This window comes from Mesoplodon mirus, assembly GCF_964341445.2.
Source record: "Mesoplodon mirus genome assembly, chromosome: X".
NCBI classification, from domain to species: Eukaryota; Metazoa; Chordata; class Mammalia; order Artiodactyla; family Ziphiidae; genus Mesoplodon; species Mesoplodon mirus.
Genome location: NC_138981.1, coordinates 105,822,829 through 105,836,321, shown reverse-complemented (window position 1 = coordinate 105,836,321; position 13,493 = coordinate 105,822,829). Strand labels below are relative to the sequence as shown.

The 13,493-nt window shown below is 42.8% G+C and overlaps 1 protein-coding gene across 1 annotated transcript in view; it reads right to left on the bottom strand.

Moving 5' to 3' along the window:
* The window catches only part of GRIA3 (glutamate ionotropic receptor AMPA type subunit 3), a 287,469-nt gene that overhangs the window by 188,777 nt on the left and 85,199 nt on the right, over positions 1–13,493 (bottom strand). The window lies entirely within an intron of this gene.

Here is a 13,493-nt window from a genome sequence, read left to right as displayed (position 1 = left end):
TGGAAAACAGTATGGAGGTTCCTCAAAAAATAAAAAATAGAACTACCATATGGTATGGCAATCCTACTCGTGGGTGTCTATCCAAAAGAATTGAAAGCAGGATTGTGCAGAGATATCCCATGTTCACTGCAGCATTATTTACAACAGCCAAGATATAGCTAATGTCCATTGACAGATGAATGAGTAAATGAAATATGGTATGCATTTACAACAGAATATTATTCGACCGTAAAAGAGAAGGAAATTCTACCATATGTGACACCATGGATGAACATGGAGGACATTACACTAAATGAAATAAGCCAGTCTCAGAAGGACAAATAGTGCATGATCCCACTTATAATGAGGTAGCCAAAAGGGTCAAAATCATAGAAACAGAGCAGAATGGTAGTTGCCATGGGCTGGAGAGAGGGGAGTTGTTGTTTAAGAGTATAAAATTTCAGTTATACAAAACAAATAAGTTCTAGAGATCTGCTATACAACACTGTGCCTATAGTTAGCAACATGGTATTGTGCACTTAAAGTATTTTAAGAGGGTAGATGTTAAGTGTTCCTACCTCAATAAAAACAAAGTAAAACAAAACTAAAAGCATCAGAAAAAAAAAGAATATGAAGGAGAAAAACTCAACATCTTTAGAATCTCCAGAAAAGCATCCTTGGACAGTAAATGGAACATAGGATTGGGAGTCAAGATGCAGCCACTGACCTGCTGTGTGACATTAGGTAAATCACTTCCCCTCTCTGGGCCTTTGTTGTCTCATCTGTAAAATGATGGCTTAGACTAGCTTTCTTTGTTTAAAACACTCAATAATGTGTGTTTGGGGAAATGTATGCTTTAAAGGTTTGCTATTCTTATCATCATCATCATTATTATTCCTACTCAAAGGCTTAATTTCTGGAGTTTGCATTCCTTAGCCTCCTTTACTGTCTTGGAAATGAGTCGGCCCACTGTTCCTGCTCTCATTTGGTCATTTCCTCAATTCGAACGTCTTAGTAGGTGCCTTAGCTACTGGACTTCACCAACTAGCTAGTACCACCCCCTCCCTTGGGTCCAACTCAGCTTCCATGGTGTCAGTCCACAAAGCTGCTTGGCACTAGCAAAAATTTTAACTCTGGAGTTGTGCAAATTGTTAATTAGGCTTGTAAACATTCTCCACTTCACTTCGCTAATTTTTTTTTTTTTTTTTTTTTTTTTTTTTTTTTTTTTTTTTTTTTTTGCGGTACGTGGACCTCTCACTGTTGTGGCCTCTCCCATTGCGGAGCACAGGCTCCGGACGCGCAGGCTCAGCGTCCATGGCTCACGGGCCCAGCTGCTCCGCGGCATGTGGGATCTTCCCGAACCGGGGCACGAACCCGTGTCCCCTGCATCGGCAGGCGGACTCTCAACCGCTGTGCCACCAGGGAAGCCCCGCTAATATTTTTTGGTCATGGAACTCTTCCCACAGATACTCCTGGGGTCTGCGCCTGGTGCTTAATTACATTTGGGCATCCCTGCTGTCTGTGCAGTGGCCCGGCCACGCCCCTCCAGCCCGCCTTGCTCTTTGCTTGTAATATGCCTTCTGGGGCCCGGATCACTCTCAGAGAACACAAGGCCATAACTTGTTCCTTTTTCATTTATCAAAGAGCAGCATAGAATAGAGCAGAATAGCATAGCAGATGGGTGCAGGGGGAGGAGTTGCTGATGAGAGGCAAATAGGACTAGTTATATTTTCTAAACAGGCCTAGTAACATTACTTTTATGTCACGTACAAATAACTAAGACCAGTCTCATAATGGGCTGGATGATATGTTTCTCTCTCTCACAGCTGCCTTCTCTCTTTCTCCCTTGCCACCTCCAGCCCTTCCCGTACAGTGTTACATGCTATGGGCTCAATCACAACCAAGTGTCACAAGCAAGCAGATGCCCAACAGGCACTTTTTGATGGTACTTCTCACGGGGCCCGGTCTTGTAATTAAGCCAGGGTTGCCGGATTTAGCAAATGAAAAATCAGGAAGCCCAGTAAATTTGAATTTCAAATAAACAATGAATAATTGTTAGAGTAAGTAGGTCCCATGCAATATTTGGGACACACTTATTCTAAAAAAATTTTTATTTATCTGAAAATCAAATTTAACTGGACATCCTGTATTTTACCTGCTAACCCTAAATTAGGTAGACTAGATGGTCACTTAGGCAGCACAGGTTAGAGACCTAAGAAGTCCATTTGCTCAGTGACATCGCCCTCACTGGCCTGGCTCATTGCTTTAAATCCTTGTATACACAGTGTCTTCGAGTTAAGGCATTAGAAGCTTCTGTCAAAATGTATATTTGACCCAGGAGATGTTGTACATTGAGCCAGTAACCAGTATTAGTGCCCTAGCCCAGATCAGTTCTACAGGTGAATTCACTGATCATCCAATGAAGCGTCCATAAAATGAGACACAAACAGGTGAATTTAATTTGGGAGAGAGGACGATGAGCTAGGCTAGAGCCAGGGTGGTGCCCAAGAATGGCCGCAGAATGGAGAACCCAAAGTTAACCTTATACTATATGATAGTCACCTGTACGATAGGATTGAAGAGGTGATGGGTACAGCCACAGGCAGCCCCAAATACTTCCCCCACCTACAGGCACAATGCCTGGTAGCTCACCATTAGCCTTACCCTTGGGTTACCAATACTTTCTCTCCAGGCATCCTCCCAGGGCAGAGGCAGCCTTGCCTAATGAAAAGATCCCCGATTGAAGAGTCAGACCTGATTTTGAGTCTTAGCTCTGCCACTACTAGCTGTGTGACTTAGGTTGGACAAGCACGGTGTCCTCTCTTTTATTTCTTCATCTCTAAGACTTTAAAAAGTGATTCTTGCCTTTGAAGTCTCGTAGGATTGTTGGAGGAGCCGATGAAACACTGTGGGCATACATGCTTTGAAAAGAAGCACTGACAAAATGCTTTAGCAGTATTGAAATGCATATCCTCCTGGAAGGGGTGGCACAGTCCTGGTTATCTGGTGTATCACAAAACTGTCCTCCCTGAGGGGGAGAGATGGACCATAGGAAGGACAGGGATGGCAGGGGTGTTGGCTGCTGTGGGCTAGTGTCGTGAAGAGGAAGGGCCCAGGCAAAGGAAGCTGTGACTGCCTCCCCTGCCCCCAAATAAACTGCCGGCTCTAGCATTTTGCCAACAACCGATCCTATGGCATGAGCTCAGAGCAGGAAGGCAGGCCTGGAGGGAGGAGGTACGGAAGACTGCCTTGAAATACTGCGGGCGGCATTCACCAGCTCTCAAGGAAGAGCTCCAAGTTAGGGGGGCAGGTGGCCAGCGGAGGTTTTGAATCTACCAGAGGAAATTATCCTCCCTCTGTGTGCCCAGGATAAGATCTCAGAGCCAGGGAATGTTTGTAAATGGACTCTCTCATTTAAATAAATCCCACTTAAATATTTATCAGATCATGAATATGCATGTTTCTCCCTCTCAGCGCTGGAAAGAGAACCGGCATGTAATTTTTAGATGGCACATAAATAATGTAAGGGGGGAAAAAGGGATCTTTGTTCTGTGTTGACTGTGTATTTACAGCATCACAAGAGGTCTTGAAATAATGAACTGATTTTTCGCTTTCCCAGTCTAACTGTGCACATGGAGCTTCACCTTTCCTGTCTTTAGGGTGATTTGCATTCATTTGTATCCTCAGGGGAGGATTTTGGAGGCAAGAAAATGAGATGGTCAAGTTTCAATGATCAGTGAGTGAGTTAGCCGTAGCAACCCATACCCCATGCCCCTCTTCACTGGCTATCCCCACCTCGGATTGCGATGGGAGAGGGCAGTGAGCAGAGCTGGTCGTGCAGCCCCCAATTCAGATGCTCAAAGGGGAAGATCTACAAGACACTTCCTAAAAAAGCAAATGTCACCGGGCCATGCAACCATTGTCCTCCCTAGCCACAAGAACTTGGACCTGGCTCCAGGCACCTAGCAGAGTTCAAGGGAAAAGGGAACAGGGCAGTTTTGATGAGGATGTGGGATAGACTGAAACATGAGCAAAACAAAACCTAAGCTCCCATGGCAGGAGGAGAGCTACAGACTGACTGTTCCTACTTCACCCTTCTATTTGGCGAGAAGCAGCTGTGACTGGAGCTCAGGGTGTGAGCAGGTGAGAGAAGATGTACTCCTACCCCTGAGTCTTCTCTGCTGGATTCCGTGTCCCTAACTGTCCTTCCACAGCTGCACAGTCATGGCTTTGTGGATTAAGCAAGATTTGTCTGCTTTCTATACTTTTCTCCTCTATCAGTCTGAGGAATTGAGAGAGAACTGGCTTATCTTTTTATCCTAAAGCATCTTTAAAGATAGCATCCTTTCCTTGTTAATAATCGAGCTGAAAGTTCCTGTCTGTGTGGAGTAGTAGAAAGAACACTTTACTGGGAGTTAGGAAACAGGGTGTCTAGGACTAGCTCCACCACTTACTAGGAGTGTGACGTTGAGCAAATCACTTAACCTTGCCTCTACTTCCTCATCTGTAAAATGAGGATCATGACAGTACCTCCTCTGTAAAATTGTTGTGAAGATTAAAGGAGATGATGCATTAAAAGGCTCAGCACAGAGCCTGGCATTTAGCGGGTGCTCAGTCAAGGGAGGGTATTAGTCTGAGGAACTGATTACTCAATAGTCTGCAAACTTCCCCCAAAGCCTGAGCCCTTCATAGTCAGTAAGGAGATAATCCCTTGACCTAAAATTGTGTGATAGTCTGGTGGAGTGGAAAGATTGTTGGACTCAGTGTTAGGAAACTCAGGCTTTAGTCCTGCTTTCACTACTCATTAGCTATGTGACCCTGGACAAGTCACTTCCCCCTTTTCCTTTGTAAGCCACCAATGATACACGTACACTGCCCTCCTCACTGGTTATGAATGACGATAAAAGACAGGGGAAAAGTGTTTGGAAGTATAAAGTGGTAGGTTTTCTTTTGAACAACATTAATTAGAATAATTGACTGCCCTTCCATATTAGAGGCTTCGAGTTAAGCAATAATTTTGAGAGCTCAATGACATATTAAGTAAGATCATGAAGGCAAATAGTTGATGGAAATATTTCTCTACTTTCAAGTTGGAACACTCAGAGAGTAGTAGAAAGGATGAGGGCTAGAAGCAGAAGTCAGATCCCAGAGCTCTAAATAGCTTAGCAGCAGCTATAAGGAATTATGGGGTCAGTGAGAAGGTTGCTTTTGCCTATTTTTGTCTTCTTTCCATCTCTTCTTCTAAGATGCCTTATTAAACTGAAGGGGAAGAGGTGCCTTTAGGTACAGTGATAAGACATCCAGGATTTTCTGGAGCAGTCCAAATTTCATGTATTCTTCCTTCTTTTCTAAAAAGGTGATTCCTGAAGTTAGTAACTAAATGTGGTTTCATGTTGATGCTTTTCTAAAATTTTAATCATTATCATAAGTAATAATAGCTACCATGTATTGAGCACGTTTCTTTCTTTTTTTTTCAAGAGAGTAATTAAAATGGTTTACTTTCAAAAATATTGGCTTAACACAGAAAGAAGTGGTATAGGAGGAAAAAATACATGAGACAAGCAGAAAACAAATAGCAAAATGACAGATGTAAATCCAACAATATCAATAATTATATTAAGTATGAATGCACTAAAGACTTCAATTAAACATACAAATGATCAGTCTAGCTAAGAAAAAGCAAGATTTAATGATATTTGCTGTACACCTGAAACTGACAACATTGTAAATCAACTATACTTCAACAAAAAAAAGATTTAATGATATGTACTGAGTACATTTCTGTTTATCAGACACTGTGCTAAGCACTTCTACCATATCTCATTTAGTTTTCATAACAGGCTAGTTACATAGATACTATAGCCATTTCCATTTTACAGATACTCAGATTTTGGCCCAAGGTCACACAGCAGATTGATATCAGAGTTGGGATTGAAATCTTCAGGTCTGTCTTGGAATAAACCAGAAAGAAAACACATCACCAGACCACATGCCCTGTTTCTATGTTCAGAAGACAGGCCACTGTACCAGAGAATCTTGAACATCTGCTTGGTGGATATAGGCCCTAAGATAAAGTGATGAGGAAGCTGGAGTTTGGGGGATGCTGACTTTGGACTTCTGAAGACTGTCAGTGAGGGTACTTGTTATATCTTATCTGTTCATCTGTAAGAGCACAAAAGGATTCTTCCCATGATTTCCCACAAAAATACCAGCAATCTCCCCATGCCCTCCAACTGTTGTCCTCTGCTTTCTTTTCATAGCCCTCCTAGTGGGTGATCCACTCAAATGATGGTCCACCCAGTCCTATGGCAATGGCTGCAGGGGATGGGCCTGCAGGTGGAAGGGAACTTGCAACTAGAGACACGGTCCTTCGTCCCCTTTTCCAATATTTGCCAACTTAAGCCAAACAAATGTAAGATGATAAACTGAGCTTTGCTTCACAATTCTAGGATTCAGTATGTATACTATGAATCCAAGGGAGCCTAAAATGTGTCAGAAAAGACATATGCTCTGCTTTCTGTCAGCTTATTAAAAAATGAAAATATAGATGTATTTTTGGTGGAGCCACTGGCTTCAAGATTTTCCAAAGAGCTTGTCTGTTCAGCTTAAGTTGGCTTTAGGCATTTGTATTTGCTTGTGAACGAAGAGAATGCCATTTTCTGTTTTATTATTCTCCAGAACATGTGCCCAGTAAAACCACAAAAATGCACTGCTCTAGCTTTTCCAATCATTTCCTTCTCTTCAGCCATGGGTCTAGCCTTAGCAATATATGGGACAGACAGAGGGCTGGCTATGAAGTTAGGATTGTAGGAAACTAATGACCATCCCCCATCACCAGTACTGCAATTCCAAAAGCAAGGCTTCCTTCTTTTGGCCCGAGGCTTTCTGTACTTGACTAAAACACAGAGATGTCTTGAGTGAGGTTGTGCATCAGCCATTTCTACCTCTGTATAATGTAAATATGTTTCCCGGCTCCTTTCCTGGGAACAGATTCTGATTCTGATAGAGGAGGACCAAAATTAGCACATTGGAGAAGTGAGCGGGTTGGCCCCAAGTCACAGACAAGACATGACAGAGCAGCTAAGTATCTTCATTCTATGTCTCAGTGGTCACTCCTGTCCTGTGACCCCCATAAGCGCATAATAATAATGGCTAACACTTACAGAATGCTAAGTAGGTGCCAGGAACTGTTCTAGGTGCCTTTCATGGATGTAGTCTACACAACAATCTTATGAGTTAAGTACAATAATTATCTCACTTTAAGGGTGAAGAAACAGGCAGGGAACCCAGAACCCATTCTTGCTAGCCATGGTATGGCCCAGGGAGTATACCATAGGAGTCACTGGTCTGATTAGCATTTGTGGACTATTCCCATTTAATGCAGTGACTTGCTAATCAATAGAAGGAATAGACAGAACTGGCTGGATCGTCTGGGCAGGTGAATACCCAAGGAATGTAGAAAGGTACATAAACGCTTTCGGTTCTGTTGGGTAAAGCCTTAAAGAAAGCACTGTGACTCTGTGGGCACAGTAGGATGAGCCTGTCTTCTTACATCTTAACCACTTATCTGCAGAGCAGTTCTTCTAGCCGTAGGCAATTGCTCAGTCATATTCAGCATTTGATTTTAGCTTACGTCATTATGCGATTCCTCTTTATTCCTGTGAGATAGGATGCAAAGTATATTACTACCATTATGTTAATAAAAGAACTGAGACAGAGTAGAAAAAACTTAATACGATAAATCTGTGGCTAGCCTTTAGGGTTTTGGAATCCCACATTTTAAGTAGAATTACAGATTAGAAAACTCACCAACTCAAGAAAATATGGAGCCAATCCATTTTTCTGGAAGCTGAAACCTCAGACTTAAGAACTTTAAAGACCTTTCCAGCTTGACATAGCTAAGATTCTTTTTTTATGCTACTATCCAGCACTGTTCTAGGTGGATAAAAGTGGTGGGATAAAAGCATCACTTAGGTAAGCCTTAGTCCCTGCTCTTGAAAGTTACCACCGTATTGATGAAACATAACACATTTATATATGGGAAAAAGTCAAAAGATGGAAGACAGTGGGTAGTTTTGATAAATAATATTGCACTGCTTCCTGCCACACTGTACCAAATAGAAACCAGTTATTCTTTCTTCAGTATTTTCAGAAGGAATACACCTCCACCAAGAGCTTCCCAAGAGAGAAAGAGACCTGACTAATCTTTAGAAACCTTTTCTCAGCCTCTCAGGGGTATAAAATGCTTCTGTGTAATAATTCTATAGTTTGCTTGTTGGATCTTGGAAATTTCATAGCTGATGCAATTCTTTTTAATTTCAAGCAACAAAAATTTTAAGCAATGTAAAGCCTCACGTCAAATCTCTTTTGCAAAAATGACCAGGTTTACGAGGTTTATTGTTGATTATCTTTGTTCCTGATTTGTGTCTGTCAGTCATTATGGTTTCAGGAACAGGGCTGGTCATGGTAAGATCAGCAAAGTTTGTTTTGGGGGCCTTGACACCACCCTTTTTCTCCCTGAATTCAGGGTCCCGCTCTTCTGTGTCCTCCCACGCCCAATTCTATTTCTCCACACAACGGTTTTGTACCATATTCCTGCTAGTTCCTCCTGTCTTTCGGGAATTTGTAATTGAGGGAACATCTTTAAAGATCCCTTTCCCTAAAAAAAGAAAAAAATGGCATGAAGAACCTAGGGGTAAGACGGGAATAAAGATGCAGACCTACTAGAGAATGGACTTGAGGATATGGGGAGGGGGAAGGGTAAGCTGTGACAAAGTGAGAGAGTGGCATGGACATATATACTCTACCAAATTTAAAATAGATAGCTAGTGGGAAGCAGCCGCATAGCACAGGGAGATCAGCTCGGTGCTTTGTGACCACCTAGAGGGGTGGGATAGGAAGGGTGGGAGGGAGATGCAAGAGGGAGGGGATATATGTATATGTATAACTGATTCACTTTGTTATAAAGCAGAAACTAACACACCAGTGTAAAGCAATTATACTCCAATAAAGATGTTAAAAAAAAGAAAGATCCCTTTCCCTGGGGGTACCTCCTTTTATGCCCATGCCCAAACCTAAGTAGGATAGAAGGAAGAAGGAAAAATCTGTTTATGGAAAGCCTATGAAAATGCCCTTTGGATTATAAGTGAGTGGCTCGCTTCGTCTGGTACAGATAGCTGAGAACTGACTGCACCTGCTCTCGCCTCACTTTTCATCCTTGTCACATTGCTTACACAAACAATTTGAAATAAGTTGCCTTATTTACTTTTTCACTGGGAGCTGTGGAAATTAATATCATGCTGCTCTAGTCTTTAGAGAATGCATGTGGATCTCTAAATACCATTGGTTGGTATGAAATAGTGCAATATCTACACCCTAGCATTTGAGAGTCCTCAAATGTTAATGACTCTGTATCGGCTGAGATTCAGGGAGCATCTAGTTCACTGCAGATTTGTTCTTTAGCTAGAAACCCATAACTAAAGTTCCCAGCACTAAAATGTTTGTTCTGCTTCCAAGTTGGTTGGATCAGGAAGGTGATATTTTTGGTAAGGAGGCTGGGTCACAGAAGAACTCAAAATCAAGGTTAGCGCAGTACATAGGAGGTAGTTGAACATCTAATATAGGATCTGAGGACATAATCTACCCAAATCTGTCTCCTTCAGTTCATCAAGGTCCCTGAAATCTCCCATTTTGTTTTTAGTTAAGGTCTGACATTCACTCATTCACTTATTCAGTTTAAAAATGATAATAATCCAGGTACTGTATTATACTCAGAGTGCTGGCAGAGATAAGATGACAATCTTGTCTTTAAGAATTTCACAGCCTTGTGAGGAAGAGAAAGACATAAACACATAAAAATACTATAGTATAATCAGTGCTATACTAGAGGCACATACAGAATACTATAAGGACACAGGGCAGGCAGTGGTGGACACCTAGATCTAGGGAAGAGAATATCTGAACAGTTTTGAAGGATATGTCATTTACCAGATAGAGCGGGAGCACGTTTGTGTGTGTGTTGGGGGGTGGGGTGGGAGAGTGGAGTGAGGGGGCTGAGTGCTGGAAAGTTGGAACAGTATGTGCAAAGGCATGGAGGCAACCCCTCCCCCCAAAAACCCAACAAAGGCATAGTACATGTTGCTTATTGAAAGTGGCATACTTCCATATGGCTAGAGCATAGAGAACTAGTGGGTAAGGGCTGGGAGGACATGAGGCTAGGAAAATGGGTCAGAGTTTAATTGGATCGTGAGAGCCCTTCTGTGCCATGCTAAGAAACTAGGACATGGTCTTAGGAGTAACAGGGCACTGCTGAGAGCTTTTAGGCAGGGGAGTGCTGTGATGGGGAGATTGCTCTCTGGCAGTGGTGGAGGGCATAAAATCAGGGATATCAGTTAGGAGGATGGAGCAGGTGATGGTAGACTGAAGTTGAGTCAGTAGTAGTGGGAATGTAGAAGAGGATCTTTGATGATGAGACGTGAGGGATGATGAAGGAAGATTCAAGGATAAGGTTTCTGCTTCAGGCAGCTGGGCCGTGCCGTTCATTGAGCCTGGGAACATAGGTGGAGCAGAGGGTTTTCTGGGAAGATGAAAGTTCAGAGTCCGTCAGGTTGAGTTTGAGGTACTGGCGGAGCATCAAGGAAAAGGTTTTAGGGAAAAAACTAGACATATGGATCTAGACTTGGGGAGAGCCTCTGGAAAGCCCATGCAAAACTGTAACTGTCCTGCCTAGTGAAGCATTTTGAATCTTTAGAGAAACTGGATATATTCAACAAACAAAACTGCATTATCTATTATGCTAGAAATTCATATCATTTTTGGTAGGAAACAATGCATGCATTTTACAGAAGCCTTGAGATTGTCATTTTAAGAAAGTGAAGGGTATTGGCTTAAAGACGTTGAATGGAGGGGAGGCACTGTTGAGAATCCCAGCAAACCTTGTTAGAAGTGAGTCATGGCAGTCCCTAACTTGGAGACCTGCCAGGAAGGGTTTTAAGATCTACTGGGATATCCTAATCTACCAATGAAGCATTGTCTCCTTTTCTCCTCTACCTAGCAGGGTCCTAGAAAGGTTAAGGGCTGAGCACTAAGGGATGAGCAAGAAAAAACAAGAGTGTGCTAATTTCCAAAGCCAATGTGGGTGATCATTTGTGTCTCCATAACCCTCCCTAAGAGTGGTCATTTGAAAAAGAGTTCTGGCTTCATTATAAATGGAAGTGCTATAATAGCTCACAAAATTTTAGAACCTAAAAGAATCACTCTAGATTCTACTTACTTATTAACCTGTCTCTATTCCCTTTCTAAACTGTGAGATTAAGAGCAGGCAGTCTGTTTCATTCACTTCTATAATCCCAGTAAAGTCTCTGACCCAGAATCCCTGCACTCAGGAGTTGTTAGTTGAAGAACGATTGAGTCCACGCCCTCATTTTACAGATGTGGGATCTGAGGACCAGCAAGGCTATATGACTTGTCCAGGATCACATGGCTACTTGGTAGAAGAGCTGGGCATGGAACTGAGGATATGGTTTGATGATGCTTTTCCTCAACATCCTTAACTGAGCCAATCACGTCTCACAACTGGGTGTTCTTGATGTGTGGTTAGAGGCTCTGATCATATGAGAAGAGACAGAATGCTTCTGGAGAGTGTTCTGTTTCTCAGCATTCCTCCCCACTTCTTAGATACATAACAGACTCTTGAAATTACCTTTAAAAACTCTGGACATAGATGCCCGTACTCTGTGTGCCCATGTGCCTATGGGAAGGCAAATGTGGCCCATTAAGTCTACTTTGCAAAGTGTGTCAACGTCAGTTTAGAGAAATCTCCGAACATCTCTTTCCCTTAATAACTCATTATGGGTCTGTCATCCATGAATTCATCTAAGCCTTTACTTAGGGGGAGAGGGAAGCTATTTATATTTTCAGTCTAATCCACCACTTGGTGTAATGAGTTCCATATGTTTCCTCCATTTTCTACCTGCTGTGAGAAGTTAGGCTTCCTTTATCTGTCCTGAACTCACCTCTATGGGCTATATGCTGGTAAGACACACACACACACATGTGATTTAGGAGGGAAAATGACCCCGCTATTAATTGTTATCTCTGTTTACAAACATATTAAAAATTCAAATGAAAGGAGGCTGAAATAATGCAATTCAAAGTGAACACAGTGGCAGCTAATTACCCCAAGGAGAAGGATGTAAATCCTTGACAAAACGGAGGCCCGTTGATTCAGGAATCGGGGAAATAAATGAGAAGCCTGCTATGGAATCGGTGCCTGGCCTAGCACTGCCTGCCTGCGGTGAAGTTGAAGCACCCTCTAAAAGTTCAGTGTGGCCCAGGAACACAACCTGTCAGCCTCCTCGCCTGACATGATCTTAATTAGCCTCTGTTCTACTGCCGAGAGAGCCCGCTGAGGCAGTTAGCACAGAGAATTAATCAGATCGTTTGTGGAGTCGACAAAGCAGGACAGCAGTTGACACTGGCAACTTATTGATTGGAAAGGATTCAGGGAGACTGGGAGTGCTGTAGTCTTTATTTGTGCCCCTCTTTCCCCCCTGGATGAGGGTGTTCCACAGAGACTGTGGGGGGAGGAGGGGGGAAGGAGTGAGCTGGGCTCCACCTTAACCGCTGCCCCCCACCCCCACCCCACCCCGGCCAATCATATTCTGTCTTCCTAGCTTCTGTAAACTTTACTGCTAAGGCATCCCATGTAGCGGTGCTGATGCCAAACAATGTGTCTGCAAGAGAGAGGGAGAGGGCACTGTTGATTTTGTTGCAAATTGCACTTTTGCTACAGGATTAGTTGGGAAAATGGAATTTTGCCAGTATTTCCCTCCCTCCTTTTGTTTACTGCCTATTTTCAACAGCTCTGTAATTGCTTTCCATTTGGTAAAAGGAACATTGTTCCCTTTTAGGTTTTTCTTATAATTGTGTTTCTTGCCCTAAGCTCTGACGTTTGGGAACGTTAATGGGAATGCCACATTGTTTTGGTTCTAGATAACCACTTGGCCTTAGCCATCAAAGCAAGGTCACTGCTAGGGAAGGCAGTTGGGTGGTGGGCTCAGAAAAATGTTTAACTTCTTCCATGGAGCCTTCCCTGATGGGTCCAGCTTGCTTATTGTGAACTCTTTCTTATTTGGACTCTCACAGTACTTCAAATCTGCACATAAATCTTATCCCGTCTCTCTGACCATAATGTAAGTTCTTCAAGGCTAAAGACTCCACCTTCTACTTAACATAACTCTTAACACCAACTTAGGTACAGTAAGAGACACTCAATAAATGCTACATTGGTTCATTACAACCCCTTGAGGAATTTTTGCAACCATTTGTCCCTTGACCGTGCTGCCACCTTGGCACTGTTGATATTTTAGTCTGGATAATTCTTTGGGGGTGGGGTGCTATCCTGTGCACTGTAGGATATTTAGCAGCATTCCTGTCCTCTATCCACTACGAAAAATGTCTCTAGACATTGCCAAATGTCCCCTGCAGGGGGAAAATCACCCTCCCTCCGTATG